This window comes from Oryzias latipes, chromosome 3 (genome assembly GCF_053564925.1).
Source record: "Oryzias latipes strain Hd-rR chromosome 3, Olatipes_Hd-rR_3.1".
Lineage (NCBI taxonomy): Eukaryota > Metazoa > Chordata > Actinopteri > Beloniformes > Adrianichthyidae > Oryzias > Oryzias latipes.
The window spans coordinates 34,739,709-34,759,217 of NC_136239.1; the positions used below are offsets into that span (position 1 = coordinate 34,739,709).

General features: G+C 37.2%; 1 protein-coding gene and 1 long non-coding RNA gene across 2 annotated transcripts in view; one reads left to right on the forward strand and one right to left on the reverse strand.

The window, feature by feature from the left end:
• chst8 (carbohydrate (N-acetylgalactosamine 4-0) sulfotransferase 8) overlaps positions 1-9,526 on the reverse strand; it is a 263,837-nt gene extending 254,311 nt beyond the window's left edge. The window contains exon 1 of the mRNA XM_078944644.1: positions 9,181-9,526. The gene's annotated coding sequence lies outside the window, so the exon portion shown is untranslated. The remainder of the gene's footprint in view (positions 1-9,180) is intronic.
• Positions 9,527-10,773: 1,247 nt separating this feature from the next.
• Positions 10,774-17,506, forward strand: LOC144991016 (uncharacterized). Its single transcript, XR_013654927.1, has 4 exons — positions 10,774-10,837; positions 15,607-16,236; positions 16,598-16,663; positions 16,959-17,506. It is a non-coding gene; the product is annotated as an uncharacterized LOC144991016 (long non-coding RNA).
• Positions 17,507-19,509: the final 2,003 nt, after the last annotated feature.

The following is a 19,509-nucleotide window of genomic DNA, read 5'->3' on the forward strand; positions in this document are numbered from 1 at the left end:
TATCACCACCCCCCCCCCCCCCCCCCTGACATCCCTCCCTCTTCTTCCCTTCTTTCCTTTTCCGTCCGGTCCAACACCAAAGATTTTCAATCATGGTTGAAATGAATAAAGTTTGGCCTCAATTACAAAAGGGGTTTGTTCAGTCACACCTTTGGTTTGTCTGAAGATTAATAACCCCTCTTGTTAAAGTAAAATATGTCCAACACAAGAGGCCCTCAGCTCTCATCTGCCTGCCTAGCTGTTGGACAGGACAAGTTAAAAAAAGAGAAAAAAAAAAAAGCGTATCTTCTTTAACATCTGTTGTTTTTTTGCAGCCATAAAGAGCAAAGAGGTTTTATCACGTGTGTGCACCAAGACAAAAAAAAACAACTATTAAGTTGTATTTTCTTCTGTCTTCTTAAACAGCAGGGGAGTTTTAACATTGTTACCCTTTCAAGAGGTGTTGTTGTGATTGAGCTGGGTTAGTGTGGCAGTGCAATTTTTAAAGGTGTAATGTTGCAAAACCAATTAGAGGTACTGTTTTCAAATGTCAACAGTCTTAACACAATTATTGAATACTTTGTGCTCCCGCAGCGTTTGATTTAAAAGCTTTACAGATCTTCATTCTTTCACGACAATGTGATTTAAAAAATATCTTCTTTAAGCTTCAAATTAGTACTTTTCCTAAATTTACATCTATTTTGACAACAATATTTGGTGAAATTCATCACAATGTTGGTTCTGGTCCGCTTTAGTCTTTGGTTTTCTTCTTAAAACAGGGTGACAAAGCAAACCAAAGCAGACAAAGGTTTGAAAAAAGTTAAGTAATAGCAACCTTTGGCCCCTAAAAGTGACCTGGGTTAGTCTGGCCCTAGGAGTCAATGAACAGAAGAACTAATCAAAACATTGACAAAAAAAGATAACCTGGCTTCCCTTTTTTCGCTCACCCATCTGTACATAGTGTTCCTGATGTTTACTCTGACAAATTACAATTTTTATGCATTGTCACAAAATTGCATTGCTAATTCAGATATACACAAATATGGATGTTTAACTTGCTGCCATGATCAAAATGTTTTTTGAAAAAAAAAATGGGAGGATTGTACCCATTGGTGTGGTTTCTCTGTTTGCCTTCAGTTTATTTTATTTATTTTTTTGGTCTTTTGTTCTCTTTTCATGTTTTGTGTTTTTTCTGCAGTCATAGTCTCACCTAGTGTCATTCGATAATAACTCAAAGCTTTTCTCTTTTAGATAAATAGAACCAAGTTTATTTAAAGTAATAGTTTTCAGCCCACATGTGTGTCCAGGTTGGCAAACAGTTTCCTGCCTGAGCCCTGTTTGCATTGGGGGGGGATCTCCATGCCGTCTGTCCTAAGTAGGATTGTCAGAGCCACACCTCTTCAAGTCTTCTATCCCAGAGGAGATTACCTAGGTTGCTCCTTTTCACATCATCTCGATCAGTGGTACTGCTCCCCTTTCGCACGCCTAAGGCAATTGTAAAAATGCGCCTTGTATTTGTGTGGTTTATAGACAATTGTACTATTCTTATTTTATTTTCCATTCTATCCTTCACCACTCCTGGTTTTATGGTTTTTGGGACAACTCAAATTTGCTCTCTAAGAGGGGGATGGGTGTTCTGTAAGACAATAATAAAAATGATTGTTCAAACATATTCTTGTTTCTATTTTTTCCCTTCCTCAGACTGTTGTCTAACAGCAATTCATCACATTGGGTCACAGAAAGCCAAACGAGATATGTCAAATTCCATTTCCAAAGGTAAACACTGTCATACCTAAGATTGTGTTATCCACCTAAAATTACCCTCCATCTTCAAAAAGCTGGCTTGTCATGTTTTCTATCTACAGCATCATCTCAGATTCCCAAAAAAATGTCTGTCCTTTTGGGGCTAAAGTCATTTTGTCTGATAGTTTTCATTCCAAAAACTAATGATCAAACAGTCTCCTAATCAAAAACCTTAATCTGCCCTTTATTCCTAACCAATCCCATTAACTTGAGCTTCCAACCAATTTGTTTAGAGTCAAGGGGCCACACTTTCACTTCCTCAAGTCTAATTTAAAACCAGAGTAGGAAGAGCCAGCGTGTATCAATGAGTGGCTTGTTAAATAAAAATCAAGTCATCCCCCGTTCGCAAAAGAATGTAAACCATCCCATCAAACAAAGTCATAGTCCGTTAAGAACTTAACATAAAAATAAAGTGTATTTATGCCCAAACTATTCTTTTTAACCTTAAGGGTAGATTTGATATCCAAGATAATTGGAACAGATGCATATTTTTTTATCTGGTGTCTTTTTGTATGTTAAATTAAATATGTGCTGAAATGGCACTTGGGCATTTGATTGGCAGATGATTACTAAGTTGTGAGCTTTAATAACTGTTTGTGCTTGAATAAATTAATAATTAATGATAATAATAATAATGAATAAAAAACAAGGAGAGATGAAAATTGGCTTCAGATAAGCCCAACATAAACTAATTGGTAGTGTAACGACAAATATTTACTCATTTCTCATATTTACAATCTGCTTAGAATACATTTATTACTCCATCCATCCTTTTTCTAATCCCTTTTGGGGTCGCTGGACTTTATCCCAGCTGCTGTGGGGCGAAGGCAGATTACACCCTAGACAGGTCTGCCACAGGACCACACAACTACACACACTCACATTTACACCTGCCAGAACTCTTAATATTTATTTCAATCTTTTTTTTCCCTGTTTTCAGCTTTTGCCATTCATCAACACTGCAACGCTTTTATTACCACAAGATATGAAGGGAGACAAGAATAGCTGTTCAGAGCGCCGTTGGAGAAAGTCTGGAATGTAACAATCTACACACTGATATAAACTACACACATCAAAAAAGGAAAATAATAAAAAGATTAGTTGTCCTGAAAATATCTGTCTAAAAACTGATGTCAAGCAGCTCTCCCCATGCTGTTCTGATTATTCTACCTTCCACTTGGCTTCCTTTCTGTGTGGCTGCTTGTGTTCGTGAGTTTCCTTCTTGTGATTTTTTTTATTTTTTATTTCATACGTCTATAAATATACAATGCCATTCTTTGCATTATAGAGAATTTGTGGATTTAGCAGAGAATTTAATTTCTTTTGAGGGCAGTTATGCCATCTCACTGTTCCACCTTAACATGGCATTGAAACAGACTGAGTCACCATTTGTAGAGCGGCTTTGTTGTTCTCAACCTCCACTTCAATGTGTTCCTTAATATAAAAAGTAGAAAGTGACTCATCTCCTCATAATCTTCTAAAGCTTTCCAAATTACATTACAAACAAGGTCAGAGCACTTTCGGAAATAATAAGATTTCGATAATCATTTTTAATCCCCCCCACCCCACCCCCTGCACCACCAGACAAATTGCGTTGTTGATTTATTTCCCATCAGTGCTATTTGGAGTAAACAGTTTGGTTTCCTCTCCGACTGCAGGGATTAATCACCCGTCCCCTCCCTCTGCCATAAGTCCTTGTTGCAGAGCTGATCTGGGATCTGTGACAAGGATGCACCAAACATTAGACATTGAAAATAAACTCAGAAACATATCCCACAATGCACTTTGCTCCAATTCATTTAAGTGTGACTTCAGGATTGGTCCCTTTGGGATCAATTAGTTTTCACTAAAGGTTCTGGGTTGGTGGGAGCAGCACGATGTCAAACAATGGTTTCACCTCTTATCAGCTAAATGTCTGCAACCCTTGGTTCCTGAGAGGGTAAACTGCTAGTGCGAACAAACGGAGGTGTAGATACACAAAAAAAACCTGCAGAGTTTTCAAACTCTGACTAATAACTCCTATGCTGCCTCATTTGAAAAGGGTTTTGTAAATATTCTTGGTTTTTTTTTCTGTTTTTTTTCCTCCAGGGCTGTTTGTCGAAAATGTTTTTAAAATGCTAATTTTCTTTCCAAAGTGTGACAATAAATACATCCAAACTGACTCCAAAGTTGTGTTCATCCCACACTCCACATCCACACACCAGAGGCAATAATTGTATTGGGATGTTGTCTAATAAAGATTATCGCTGCTGCAGAAATTGCCTTTAGCGCTGTGTTACTAACGTCAGCTTTGACGGTTCATGTGAAAGTTTTAAAATACGAGATCTTTTTTTTTTCTTTCAAGACAACGTGACAGAAATTCTTCTTTTATGCCAAAGAGAAAAGACCTGTTGTTATGGTTACGGGTTATAAATAGAGCAGGTGTGTAGGTGACGAGGGAACTGAGAGGATGAAAGGCGCAGATGACATCTGCCCCACAATCCAGTGCTGCAGATTTGCAAACCTAAAGTCAGAAATGAACACAACAAGGCAGCCTTGAGCAGACGAAAATAAAACCAATTGAATCCTTTCTGTGAATTCAGTGTCATTGTGTCTGTCTTCTGTGTCAAAACCCAATTGGAAATGGAAAAAAATATATATGGAAAAAGTAATGATGGATTTCTTATTACTAATTTTTTTAAGCTTACCCTTAAATTATAGCAAGTAGTCAGATAGGTTAGGAATAATTTTGGTCTGCTGGGACCTGAATTTCATGACTCTGTGAATTTTTGGGGCATTTGTCTCATACTCATTGTTCTTTGCCCCATTGCCCAACACCAAGGACTTTGGGATTCCCATAATTAGCTCAGTGATTTAATGAAGAGGCGCTCACTTGATGGCAGCAGCACTCGAGACATTGCCAGTGGCTCCGACTTCAAAGCTAGAGATATGGCTTGCCAGAAAAGGCTCGAGAAAAGCTGCAACAAGATAACAAGTCATGGCTTTCTTTTGATTTGTGACACGCCAGGGCACTCACTACAGTGTGTTCGTTTGCAGCCAGCAAGGGCATGTTAACTGTTTGATCAGTGTGGCATTGCACTTCTGGGCAATGAGTGTCCTCAGCAATACAGTCTTGTAATGATGCGAGTGGGAGGCCAGATAAGTTAGGCTGCGTAAAATTTGCTATCCTTTTTTATCCTGAGCCCATAAGTACGAGGATCACTTCCCATCATCTACTTTACAGTACGCTGCCTTCCAGAAACAAACTCTGTGTGAGTTTTGTGATCAAACCAAAAGGGAGGCGGATGTGCTTCAAAGTAATTTCCAACTGTCTCTGACAGCTTTGAACTACCAAAAAACTGTAGGTCCCAAGATAACATATATTGCATTTGAAATGTATAAATAAATATTAATGATGGCTGCTCTCTGTTTGTAGCTGTATGGTGCACAAACACACAGGTTAGTAAAGATTAGGATGGCTAGGTAAGTATTCAGAGTCGGCTACCTATGAAAATGAAAATGCTGACAAGTTTGCACCTTTGCCATAATGTAATAATAAATTAACTGCATTGGCTAGAATGAATTCCTAATTCAAAAAGCTTTGTGTTCATCCTATATGCTCACAAATAGAAATAGGTGGGTTCTTCTTTGTAGATCTCTTAAACTACAAAATACTAATTTTAAAGTTGCTTTTTGCACTTGTATATATGAATTATGATGTATTTTAAAAAACAAATGTCTAGCTTTTTTCTCAGATTTTAAAAATATAATTATTGAGTTTGATAAAATATCAACATTTCTTTTATTCCTTTTGTTTTAGATTGAAAATCTTTTTTTGTTTCCTAATATTCTGCTTCTGTGGATCTCTCAGCATTGCTCGTGTCAGACAGAAAAGTTAATGAGTATTCTGAACTTTGAAGGTAAAAAGGACTAAAATGCGATAACAGAATGCGATTTATGTGTCAGAGGTGTCCAGTTAAGTCAATATACAGACCTGCAAAGGTCTTGCAGCGTGTTTTAAGTTTCAGGTGCAACAGTCAAGTGGCAGCGCCTTTTGGGTGGCGCAAAAAAATTCTGAATATTTTGCAGACTAAAGTTTTCAGAGTTCAAAGATCTGAACTGTGGCGAAGAATTTTCATTGCGTCAACCACACAGGAATTTAGCTTTGGCCCATGAGGCACTGATAATAATAAAAGATAACAATAAAAAGATCCTCTAGAGTTGTTCTTGTTTTTTCATTCTGTGACTAATGTGGAACAGCAAGTCGTCAAACCGAGTCACAGACAAACGGAAGTACAGTTCAAAGCGGCCGTCATTCAGATGCAGCTCCTGCAGCAGATTATGAACCTAACCGTACTGGGAGAGTCTCTGGAATGGTCTTGTTGAATATGAGTCAGCATTTTATCTGTAGAAAAGACTTGATTATATGATTTCCTAACCAGCTGTTAACATATGCACCTATAAATAACCCCTTATACTCCAGGATGTTGCTTGTTTCAGACAATGTAAAGGTAGTGCGGCAGTCTGTTTCTACCTTAGCTGTTACCATTTCCAGCTGCACCAGTCAACATCAAAATACATGACAACAACCAGCAAGACAGCCAAGCATCGCAAAGTTTTGTTAGCAGTCGGAGCATGTTGCATGTCCCAAAGGGGCAATTTCTGAACCGGAAAAGGATCTGACATCTTCTCTCCAGAGATTCGTCTCAGCAACCAGTGTATATCCCCCACATATTCCAAAATGCCACTGCACTAAGCCCTAAATGTAAGTTTTTCAGCAAAATCGTCAGGAGGCCACGCCACAGTTGCTTTATTACATCCTGTGCAGTGGCCGCTGAGCTTTTAAGAAAGTGTTCAACTAAAACAGCGCCTGAATGATTTTCTAATATCGACCAGTGGCCACCTGGGCACATCTGGAGGTCGCGTGGTGGCAGTCCAGTGGCGGGCATGTGGCGGCCAAGGTCTCCAAGGTCCTCCGGTTTCAGACTGCCACCCCCTTGCCCCTGTGCTGCCGTCCCACTGTCCGATGGTTAGAAATCATACGCTAGTAACCTATGACTTGAAATGGGCCGGAGGTCCGTTGATGACCGGACGTAAATCTGGCGATCCCGGCCACCGCAGGTCCAAATGGGGTGACGGCATTGATGCTGCACATAAGTCTTCATGGCGTTAATAGCACCACAGCGACTTACAGACCTGTGTATTGACAAATTGGGGTTGATGCTTATATATTTTTAACTCTTGTGTTTTTTATCATTTTGTGCTTGTATTTGAAATAAATAAATAAATTGACTATATTATAATGTGTGCTCAAAATCTGAGTTGCAAATGACTAGTGGTACAGGATTGCCTGCTTTTTATATAGTCCTTGGCTACCGGGCAGCTAGTGCACTTGATATGGACAGATGATGGACGGAGGAATTTACACATCGTCCAAACAGAGCTGCTGCCAGCCAGTGATCCAGCTGCAACCGCCCAGCTCTTGCCCGATTTTGTAATGACGTCATCCCTGCTTGAATGACTGCCAGTGTCTGCATGAATGACCAAACCAACAATTAAAAAATAAATAAATAAATAAAAATAAAAACAATCGTCGGGCAGTAAATAATCTTGAAAAGATTCAGCCGATGCCACCCCGTTGCGCGGTGGCAGATGTACATTTATGTGGCCTTAGGATAAAATAGACCTAATATGCTTGTCCGTATATAACTCTGAAATACGTACTGTATTAATCGTCTAAAACTTTAAAAATATAAACATTAGTGGTTTTACTTTTAGCCAATCAAACTGTACAACCTTACAAACAAAATAAACAGAAGTTGAAAACAGAAGCAGCAAAAATGCTTCACATTAACTATAAATGCAGATAATAGGTCATATCCGTTGTCCATTTAACAGTACAAAATATTTTCTATCAAAAAATACCTCAAATCTGTCACCAAATTAGAATGACTGAAGTGTATTTTCTGCATAAATTATTTGGGTAAATTGCATTAATATGCTAATCTCGCTCTATATCTGTCAGAACAGGCAATTATATAGTGGTAATGGAATGTTACTGCAAACTGCATTACCAGTTGTCACAGCACACAGTTGAGAACAAAAGGCATCTCTGTGTGAATATATCCACCATTACCTTCTACCTCTAATCCCCCCTCCGCACATAAATGAGATTTATCATGTTTTTTTTTTTTTATCAACTCAGTTGCTCAACAAGATTAGACGTAAAATCAACTGAATACAAAAGCCCGGGCGCACTTCTCCTTCATCATCATTAATTTAGCAATCTGCACTGATGCATAAAATGATCTCAGACATTATCATTTAATTGCAAAGATTTGAACAGCGATCTAAAAGCCCCATGCAAGACACTTTACGGAAAAATTCATGTACTGACCCTTTATAAATTGTCATACATCGCAATAAAAGCGTGCAAAAACTGGTCAGCAATTATAGGAAATGTTTGACTTCTGTACTAGATCATACAAAGTTTTCTATTGATTATTGAGAAGGGTATGAATAACTGTTGACTTAACAGTTGTTTTTTCTAAGGTAAATAAGTTATAATTAATATGTTAATATTTTTACACAGTGCTGTCTCTTCTACTTAGTCTTATGTGCATTTTGCCTATTCCAGTTGCTGGTTAAAAAAAAATAACTCTAGGTCAAAATCTGCCACTAGTTTAAATAATTTAAGGTTTGACAAAAATTGACAAAGACCTCCCAAAAATTTGTAATGAGATTTCATATGTAGTTTAAAAAAAAAACTTTTAAACTAATTTTGTTTGGTTGTAGATATTAGTTTTAAAGTCCCATTCTGATCATCTTTTGATCCATTTAAAAAGCATTTCCAGTCGTCTTTTACATCCAATATTGACATTTTTGACAATCAAAAATGATAGCTGATAATATTCAGCTTTCAAAGATATGGCTTGACTATTCTGAAATGCAAATGAACACGCGAACAAGCATCCAAACAAAGCTGTGAAACTGTATAATGTGATCGTCCCTGACAGATGGCGTGACGCAGGTAAGATCTGGAACGGCACCTCTGTGAAAGACGCTGCAGCTGTCTGATCACCAGTGAATCTCAGAAACTGTTCTGCAAAAGGATGATCAGAATTTGGATTTACACTTTCTGTTAACTCTGCGAATAGTTCAAGCAACATTTTCTTGAAACAAACCTCAATGGCTGATTTGCTTTACTAACTACAAGTTTTTCTATTATATTTAAGGTGGAAAATGTCTGTTTTTGTTTGAATTACATTCACAGCACAGGTACTTTTTTAATAGATAAGTTAATTAGAAGGATTTTTTTAATAAAAGCTTTTTTCCATCAATTTTTTATCTAAAAAAAGAAGAAGAAAAATTAAGAACTTGAATAAAAATACATTTTAATTTTTTTTAAAAACATTCTACCTCAAATCCCATTATGTTGTGTTCTGATTGACAGTTAGCCGGGGTAAAGCTTCCAGATGCCTCTGTTCCCTCGTTCCTCCACTGTCAAACCTAGAGGACATTTGAGAGAGAGAAAAATGGCAGAACTGAGCAGGAGTTGCATAATAACTGAAATTATTTACCAGCTAAACATAAAAAAAGCTTTGAAGCAATCCAGTTTGGACAAATCCTGATTCAGTACATGTGCTGTCCCTAATCGTCTTCAATCGTAAACAGCTGTGCTGGGTTATGCATGTGACTGTTGCTTAAAATGCAGAGAGACAGGCCTCTGATCCTGATTTGGCTCTGCGTCCCATAACCTGATCCTCTTTCCTCGCCATCTGTTACAGTTATGTACATAACTTTTAAATATTTATTTATAAAGCTAAATGGCATCAGAAACTTTAATACCTTTTGAGCCTTAATCACAGAATGCATCTTTTGAGCCAAAACAAAATTGGATCTAAACAGTTGTGTACCCATGTATGAATACAAAGAAAAACAAATCTGCTTTAATTAATGCATTTATGCTTAATTTGGGATCAGCACATGAACAATAACACAAACCTTCCTTTAATTTTATTTTAGACTCTGTCAAAAACAATCACAATAGATCAATTTTGATCTATTGTAAAAGAGTACCCAGGGGTCTTTAAGTAATGATTATGACAGTTTTAGCCATAATCATAAAATGTGTTGTTTTCTATGACATAGTTGCTGCAGAGTGGCAGTAGTTCATTAGAAATTCATTACTGGTGCAACAAAAATGGCTACAAGTGGCTGCATCAGAATGGAGCGACGCAGCTACAGGCTTTTCTCAACAACCACATTTCTTGTCTGCTCCTGGTTCAAAATGACCTGAGCAAAGAAATAGTTTTCCTTATCTACATCCTCCATCATGAGTAAAATGCTACAAGAACATGTTAAAAACCCCAAACATGATTTTCATTGGAGTGGGTCTTTAAAGTCCTTATTGTTCAGATATATAAGGAATGAGTTGTAATTTACATTGTTGCAACTCATTTGTACAATTAATAAACCCTTAGAACCCAAAGTGGCTTTTATGGGTGAAGGAAGTTTTTTTTTAAATATATTTTAACATAAAAAATTCAATTTATTTAAAATATCTTGTTAAATATTAAGGCAGTTTTTTATTATTGGGGGGGGGGGGTCCATAGATACATGCGAGAAATAAAAGGTTATACCCTTTTCAAAGAGCTGACCAGTAACATTGTAGTTTAAGAGACTTTACTAAGACTTCAAGAGCCATAACTGTGATGGGAGTTGGAGTTCTATGTGTGACAACTACAACTTACTAACACTACTATAGGTTAATAAAAAAAATTGTTGTGCAAGATTTGTTAATCATCAGGAGGTTTGTGTCTGGAAATTTTTCAGAGCAACATCAAACAGAGAGTAAATAACTTTAATAAAAAAGAAAATATCTGAATCTGGGACATTATTTGAAAACCTTTAGAAAGCAAAAAGGGTCATCATGCTGCATGTGAGTCTGAATCTTATAAAGTTCAATTTAGTCAGATTGTGGAAAGACTGAGTTTTTTTTCCTCTTCACAGAATCACACAGGCCAGCAGAAAGGAAAGACTGAGATGGGTGTCTGGCACATTTTCATGGATCCAGGTGATACACTTCTCTTCTGCTACTTTTCTTTGTTATGGTTGTTCTCCATTGTGTTTTCAGGCCTGGAGGAGATGCAGTGCTGCGTTCACTTTTTACTTTCTAACAGAGGCAAGATATTAGGTTTAAACAGTGAAGATGACGCTTGCAAGGTATAGTTAGTTGTTAGTTTAAATAACTGCTGAACTTTTTTTTTATGCCTTCTTTCTTCAGTGGGTTATAACTAATATTTCTTCTACTTTTTTCTCTTTTGATGCAAATAGACCATAACAATCATTATATAGATACCCATTTACAGGTAATCCATTTTATATATTGTGACTTGACCCACTGAGTTTTTTTTCATCTATGATTAAAAGCAATTTACAACAAACCAAGCAAGTTTCCCACTGGTCTTGGACAGATTTTAAGGAGCAAAACTTTGGTCAAAGTGATCATTCTAAGCTGCAAAAATACAAACATGACACTTGTTTTTTCTAGGCACTTTGACATTTTTCCTCCAAAGATTTCAGCTCGTTTCAAAAATTGCAAAACCTTCACAGTTGCTTCTTAAACTTTCGTTTTCATGGAAACTAATTACAAAAGTTCTGAACTTGCAGGAAAGCGAGGATGAGACATTGTAACCTGCATATAGGTCAATCAAGAAGCCCAACAAATACTACAAAAAATGTTTTGAAGATGGTTTATGCTTTATGTTTTGAGCTTGATTCAAGGTGTTGATGAAAATCAGATGTCAGTGTTTTTTCACTGTAAGCACTATAAACATTTTGGCTTTTGTGCCAAAATTCAGTTTGCCTTCTTGCAAAAATGCAAGACTTAAGAAGATGTACTGCATGACTAACTGCTCAAAATTAATGTAGAAGTCAAAAATAGAGAATCGAGGGATTTCAATTGATTTTTTCTTGACACAGATCCTATCAAAGAAATATAACTTTGTGAGTTTTAATCCCACTCATCTTTTGATCAATTATAAAAGCCTTCTCTGTCTGTTAATACGATCATGCTATTTTTAGCCAAATTAAAAAAAAAACGGTCCTTTTTTTAAGACCCAGTTTCTGCAGAGTGGCGGGAGATTATTAGAAATTCACTTCTTCACTGACCAAAAATATAAACGCAACACTTTCGTTATTGCTCCCATTTTTTATGGTATGAACTAAAAGATATGAAACATTTTCCACATACACAAAATAACCAGTTGTCTGAAATATTGTTCACAAATCTGTCTAAATCTGTGATAGTGAGCACTTTCCTTTGCCAAGACAATCCATCCCACCTCGCAGGTGTGCCATATCAAGATGCTGATTAGACAGCATGATTATTGCACAGGTGTGCCTTAGACTGGCCACAAGAAAAGGCCACTCTGAAATCTTCAGTTTTGTTTTATTGAGGGGGTCAGGAGACTCAAACAACCAGTCAGTATCTGGTGTGACCACCATTTGCCTCGTGAAGTGTGACACATCTCCTTCGCATAGAGTTGATCAGGTTGTCTATTGTGGCCTGTGGAATGTTGGTCCACTCTTCTTCAATGGCTGTGCGAAGTTGCTGGATATTGGCAGGAACTGGAGCACGCTGTCGTATACGCCGGTCCAGAGCATCCCAAAGATGCTCAATGGGTGACATGTCCGGTGAGTATGCTGGCCATGCAAGAACTGGGATGTTTACGGAAACGCCTTTGGAGACGGCTTATGGTGGAGAAATGCACATTCAATTCCCTAGCAACAGCTCTGGTGGACATTCCTGCTATCAGCATGCCAATTGCACGCTCCCTCAAAACTTGCGACATCTGTGGCATTGTGCTGTGTGATACAACTGAAGATTTCAGAGTGGCCTTTTCTTGTGGCCAGTCTAAGGCACACCTGTGCAATAATCATGCTGTCTCATCAGCATCTTGATATGGCACAACTGTGAGGTGGGATGGATTGTCTTGGCAAAGGAGAAGTGCTCACTATCTTTTTACACACTACTGCCCTCGTTTATTTAATTTATTTATTTATTTTTGTTGCAGATGTAGTTCTGGTTGCTCTTTTTCTCTTATAAAGGTCTGCAGGATTGATTTGTGACGCTCCTGCAACCCATCTTTTCTCAACCCCACTGCTTTTGAGATGCAACTTCCCATTTAAAACCTGGCAGTCCATCAGCGTCGACTGCTTCAAGCCCGACAGCTCTCCCCTTTTCCAGGACCAGAATGACAGACTTCCCCTGCCTTCAGCACAAATTCTCTCCTGTTGTGATCAGTACAACTATTTTAACTGTGGAAGCTTGGTAGCGGCTTTTTTCTGTGATCATAACATTATAATTTTTTTTTCCATACACCTGTCTGTCATATGCAATCAGCCCTCCTGAAATCTTCCCTGTAGTTACAGTAAAGCACTTGTGAGTTGCGTCACTTACGCCATCAAGGTACACACAGAGGTGAGGTTTTTGTGGGTAATGTTCTCTCAGATATTGCACCACTACAGCTCAAATGGGCTTCAAAAGGTAACATTTCCATTTAAGTTTTGTCGAAAATCAAACAACTTTGGACATCCTAAAAAATAAAAGGAAAATGTGTAGTTTTTTTGCTTTTAGAGAATTAGACAATTACATTACAGGTAATTACTTTAGCACTGCTTGTCTCACAGCAGAGGCAGTCATGCACACAATGAGAAGTCCAATTTGGCTCCAAGGCTTTGGTACTGGCCACCGACTGTGAGTGAAGCCACTGCAATTAATTTACCGGAAGAAGAATAAAGCTGCAGAGTCTGCTTTTTAATCAAATTGCATTTAAAATAGCAATGAGCATAATTTTCTATTGCTGCTGAACCAAATTCAGTCATAATTGTTCAGTCATTAAATATCGGACCAACTTTTGAACACTAAGCAATTAAGCAAACTCATGGTTTGCTGTTTTCTTCAGCTCGCTGCTTAGAGTTTATCTGTTTTTATCTCTGAAAACTCTAAACAATTATATAAGTTATTCTTTCAAACGTCTTACACCATATTTTGTCTTTTTAAATTCCTAATACAAATTTGTCCTATCAGAAATACTCAGGTAATTGGTGGGAAAGAAATAAAACTTAATACAAGAACTTTAAGCTGATATACTGTAGTAGGGATGTTGTTCACCTTTTAGCATATCCCTTCAGGGGTCACATCAACAAACCAGCTGTCACTGATTCACACCAGTGGTTTGGCAGAGATTTTTATGGCTTATGCTCTTCCTGACACAATTTTATCTGAGGACCGGAACAGGGGGAACCAGACTTAGGCCCTCTTGTAGCTACGTAGTCAGTATGTTGAAGGGCTCTGCCCAAAGACCCACACTGGATAGAGCTCATTGTTTCAAATGTCCTGGGAATTAAACCCTGGTTTTCTGCGTGTCAGTCCCACACTAAATCAACAGATAAAGTTGGAAAATTATGAAAAAGCTTTACAGGAATAAGGGATCTGTGTTGTGAGCACAACATACTGTATGATAAGCTTTTTTTCACAGCATTGCAAACAATACCTGAATACATTAAAATGAGACTCTTTTAACCATAAAGAACAAAGCAGTCTAAAAGACACCCCCCCAAAAAAAGACCCAAAACTATAGGTTTTTATATTTGAAGCTCTTATGATAAAAGGTGTTTACTTATGTAGGATTTTATGACCTTCTTAGGCCCAAGGCGCTTTTCAGTCAAAGTCCCATTCACCTACACATTCACATACTGATCCCGGCTCTGGTGCCTAACACTGGCGCCAACCTTTGCCTTGCCCAAGGACACTTCGACACATGGGCGGGCATGGAGGTTGACCGCTCTACAGCCCACCGCTCTACGACCACCCCCTATGTCAAATGCATTGTGTTTTGTAGCTTAAGATAAAATGTTTTCCAGTAAGGCAAAAAAAAAAACTAGTTTCTCTTTAAAAAACATTTTCATTTATAGTTTCAGATGCTAAATAAATAATGAACATATACCGTAGATTCTATCCATTCAGGTAAAGGAATTAGACCTTATTGTGTCAATACAAAGTTAGTTTAATCTTTTAGATATCAATTTGTGGTCCATGTATTGACATGCGTTTTGAATCATAGAAGTGGGAAGGATACACAAACCCGATTAACCCTTGTGCTATCCTAGGCACTTTAACATTGGGAGTTGGGTCATCTAGACCCACTAGACAGTGTTCTGAACCTTTTTTCTTTAATGATTTGTGATCTTCACTGGTGTCCATGGATTACATGAAATCTTTCCACCTTTATCCACCTTTGTCATGGTAGGAATAACACGTCAATGTAAGGGTGGGGTCATCTAAGATAGCACAAGGGTTAAACAGCAATGTGTGGATGACTACTGTGTTCAAACTGAACTCAGGTTCCAACCAAAAAATTGTGATAATCTTACTGTTTGTCCTTTTCACCACTGGCATGTACCTTTTTCAAAGATATGGATGTTGAAATGTGTGTTTTGTGAATTTCTTTTTAAAAAAAACGCATAATAATGTTTTTATTTTCTTTGCTTTTTACCCAGCTCTAAAAGTCTGTGTGCTTACTCTTGTGCAGTGAAGTCACACTAACAACCTTTTCTTGACACTTTGAGATTGATATCCACCTTGTGATCTCTGAGATAAATTTATTTTGGGTTTGTCTGAAAGTTAGATTTGATTCATCCCACAAGGGAAAAAAATCCAGAATATTCCTAATAAAGTGGGGGTTAAGACTGCTTTCACTAGTTCTATCTTTGCAAAAAGAAGAATACAAAAATAGCTTGTCCTTTGCCTAATATAAGGTTATTCATGTCTCTGTGAAGGTTGTCAGTGCCTTCTACAGCTGTGTTTATCTTGCTCAGCTCTCTGGAGATCAGCCTACAGTCACTTTCCTGACTACACTACGACTCTCAGAGGCATATTAACAAGATGGAAACGAGTAGACCTGAAACTTCTGGACCATTCATCTCTTGGTTTGTCATCTCAGCAGATGCAGCTTTAGCAGATGCATTATCCTCGGGCCTCCAGCATCGTACCCCTGGGTACACAGATGAAGCTACAGTCAAAGTCAGAACAGACACTTTTCTATTATTTTTTTTGCAAAGATTAAAGTTTTTACCAAATTTTGGCCTTTTTTAAGAGCTGCTGCGCACTTTGACAACCCGTAAATGCTGCAATAACTCCCGTTTAGCCTGTTTCCATGCAGTCCTGCCGCTGACCCACAAGACCAATTGAATGTACTTTATAATTTAAACTACACAATAGTAATAGGATTTTCTGTTTTGGTCCATTAAGATGAAAACACAATGACCTTGGGAGAGTGTTCACATGGCCACACTAGATCAATTCTATCTGACAAAACAAGATTGATTCAACCTGTCAAACAAGTTCCCACAAATATTGTTTTCCTTCATGGCGGCAGCTTCCATCAATGTGAAAGAAGAAGCTTTCAGGTCTATTATATTATTATATTATTATTATATTATATTATTAGTATATTATGCACACTCACTGTGATTTTAAGTGTATCAGTCAAATGGAAAATGGCTTGATATTTTTTCTTTTGTTAAAAATGTAGCAGCACATCATTTCAATCACATTTTCTGCATACTTAAATGATGTGCTGCAACATAAATAGGATTTAAACCATGACACAGACGGATTATTCTCTTAAATTCTAATTTGTATTTATCACTGTATAAAATATAGGAGGTTTTATGTAAGTTCAAACAAATACATTTCAACACCAAAAAATCTCAGTTATTTTTCTGTATCAATAAGCCCTACATGACACCTTTGCTGTCTGTATTCCAGATGCTATCCATCTCTGTCTACGTTTCCCAGGAAGTCACAGTCACTCATCAACGCTTCTTATAGGAGGTAAATTGTTCGGCTTTGTTTACAAGCATTGCATTATTCACCTGCCATGACATGGGTGGGAAGTACACAGTGAGCAGAGTGTTAATTTAAGGGCACACAGAGGAAGAGTGCTACTGAGTAGCAAAGGTTAGGGCTGCAGCAAAAAATAAAATAATCATAGCCGCATAATAATTTGTAGTAATATGCTTGGGATTATGCACGCATGCCGAGTCTGCTGCTTTTGTAAAACACAAGGATATGGCACCTTAAAACAACGAACAGGCAATAAATACTGGTTCTGGATCTCCTTATGTAGGTGGAGGCATGATGAGTTGAGTGGTCAAAGCTGGGTCGAGTCAGGAGCAGAGCAGAGAAGGAAGGGGGAGGAGAGCTGCCAGAGGCACCATGACAATTATAGTCCAGTTCAGGTATTGAGATGATGCTCTGCCCCTTCAGATCCCACCTGTTTTCTGTTACTAATCACCACAGCTGCTTACCATTATTTCATTAAACCTCAGTGTGTCTAAGTCTAAGTAAGAAGGATATTTTACCTGAAATGTGGGAGAGTTGATTAAGTAATCACCAAACTTTTGTAGTGGGTGTGGCCAGAAGCTTAAAGACATTTGTCTATCAGAAAAACTACCACACCTTCTGATTGAAAAGGTGAACAAATGTTATCATCTAATAAGGGATATCCCATAATTCTAGTTTCTCATTTTTTTATATTTTGTTTGGATTTCTGGAAATTCTGTCCTCCAAAACGTTTTCTTTTTAATAAGTTTCGTTTATTTGTAATTGTATTTTGCCTTCTGAAATGTTTGTAAATTATTGTGATTTTTAATAAAGATTTTGAGTGATCTTTAATATGCTTTTGCGCCAAGTTATTTTTTATTTGATTTGAACTTCGGTGCTACCGTAACACTGCTCCCACAACATTATTATATAAAAAGTATTTTATAATTTATTTTTTTTAAAAGCATGATGTATATTGATCCTGTTTAGACAGCTGATTCTTGTGGCTTTAATGCAACACAATGAATTGAAAACAACAGCAGGAAAATACATGGGGAAACAGAAAATCCAAATATGCATGATGCATTAGGAGCAGCTCATGTTCTTTAGAGACATATGGAGGAAAGTAGATACAAATGGTTTGGATTGGTTCAAAGAAGAGACAGTAAGGATGTTAGTAAATGGAGGATGAAGTTGAATATACCAGGAGGGATGTCTAGACGTGGACCAAAGAGGAAGGTCATGGATGTAGGCGGTTGGTGTGAGCGAGGAGGGTGGAGAGGATAGGAATAGATGAAGGCTGTGGCCCTTTTCAGCAACTCTTAAAAAGGCAGCAGCTGAAAGACAAAGAAAAATCGTATAAAATGTGAGACTGTACTTCTATTAAAAACATTTCTAAAGAAGTTAAAGAAAAACAATCTGCAATGTGTTTCTATTGTACATTTTGGAATTTCAAGAAGGATTAGAACAATATTCTGCATTTCTCCATAATGTGTGTATTTGTAGAAAACATATATGTACATTTTTAGGAGAAAAATATAAGAAAATATATGTCTATTATATGTCTATATGTTTCAGCTGTTAATGACCTATTTCAGAATTGACAAAGCCTCTTGGATAAGAGGTGAAACGTTTTCAACTTTAAAAACCAAGTCCAGATGACAACCTTTAAACCTACTACTATAAGAAAATATAGATTCAGCATTACCTAAGGAATTTTTTTTTTTAAGCAGCACATTCAGGTTCTCTTCTAACTATTTTACATCATGGGAAAAAAGTACTCACACATTCTTAAAGAAGTTGCTTAAAATTAGCTTTAAAGCTTCATCCGTCTGGATTGACAAATATCATCTGTTTCACTTCTGCTGTAGTAATTAGCCTGTAACACATGATGTTTCTAAGGAACTTCTAATCAGTTCCTTTAAGCAAACCCCCTGCTGAGAAAGCCTTAGCAACAGTTTAAACTCATGCTAGTTAACTCGGTTTATTTGTGTAGTTCCAAAACGATAATTAGTTGCTTTTCATGCAGGTAGAGTTCTATGTGTAAAAGTAAGAGAGCTCTTGTTCTTTCCGTGCTGTGCGCATTTTTACTGAAGCAGGTGCATAATCAAGTTAATCAGACTTGATATACACTTTCCCATGTCTTATGTTTGCAGTTTTTCTATATCTTAGTATTTTTTTTATTTTGTCTAAATTAGTTTTTATGAATCTTTTTGAGAAGAAACCTGCAGTGACGGGTTTTACAGCACAGAAGACTTTAGTCTTAAATTGGTGGAGATTGGGGTTACACCAACCCATAAACCCACCCATGGAATGCAAATGGAGCAGTGCAACACACATCCTTAAAAAAAAGACCTATGCTAATTTCCAGAGGTCATAAGAGTAGGTGTTTGATGTGATTTGAGTTACGTGATGATCAGAGAACACAACGTACTAAAGCTGCAGTAGGAAACGAGGGAAAGGAAGGTAGAAAGAGTGATGAATACATTGACGAGAGTCATTACCATTTTCTCAGTATTTTAAAGGTGAAATACAAAAGTATGTTCCTCACCTCACACCACAATTGCTTTGCCTGAGGTGTGTACCTCTTTTTGTTTGGATTTAATATCACATATTTTGATAATTTAAATAATTTTATAACGATAAATACTATTTTTTTTCTAAAGCACAGTAGTGTAGTTACCCTTATTGTAAATGTACACTTGGCTGTATTTGTTTTTTGTAACTCTACACTAATTATTTTTGCTTGCTTCCATATCAAAGCTCTCTGGCACAAAAAAAGTTTTCACTGTTATCTAACAGCATAGTAATAAAACCACCCTCTGCATTGGAATTCATATTTGCTACTCTCTGAT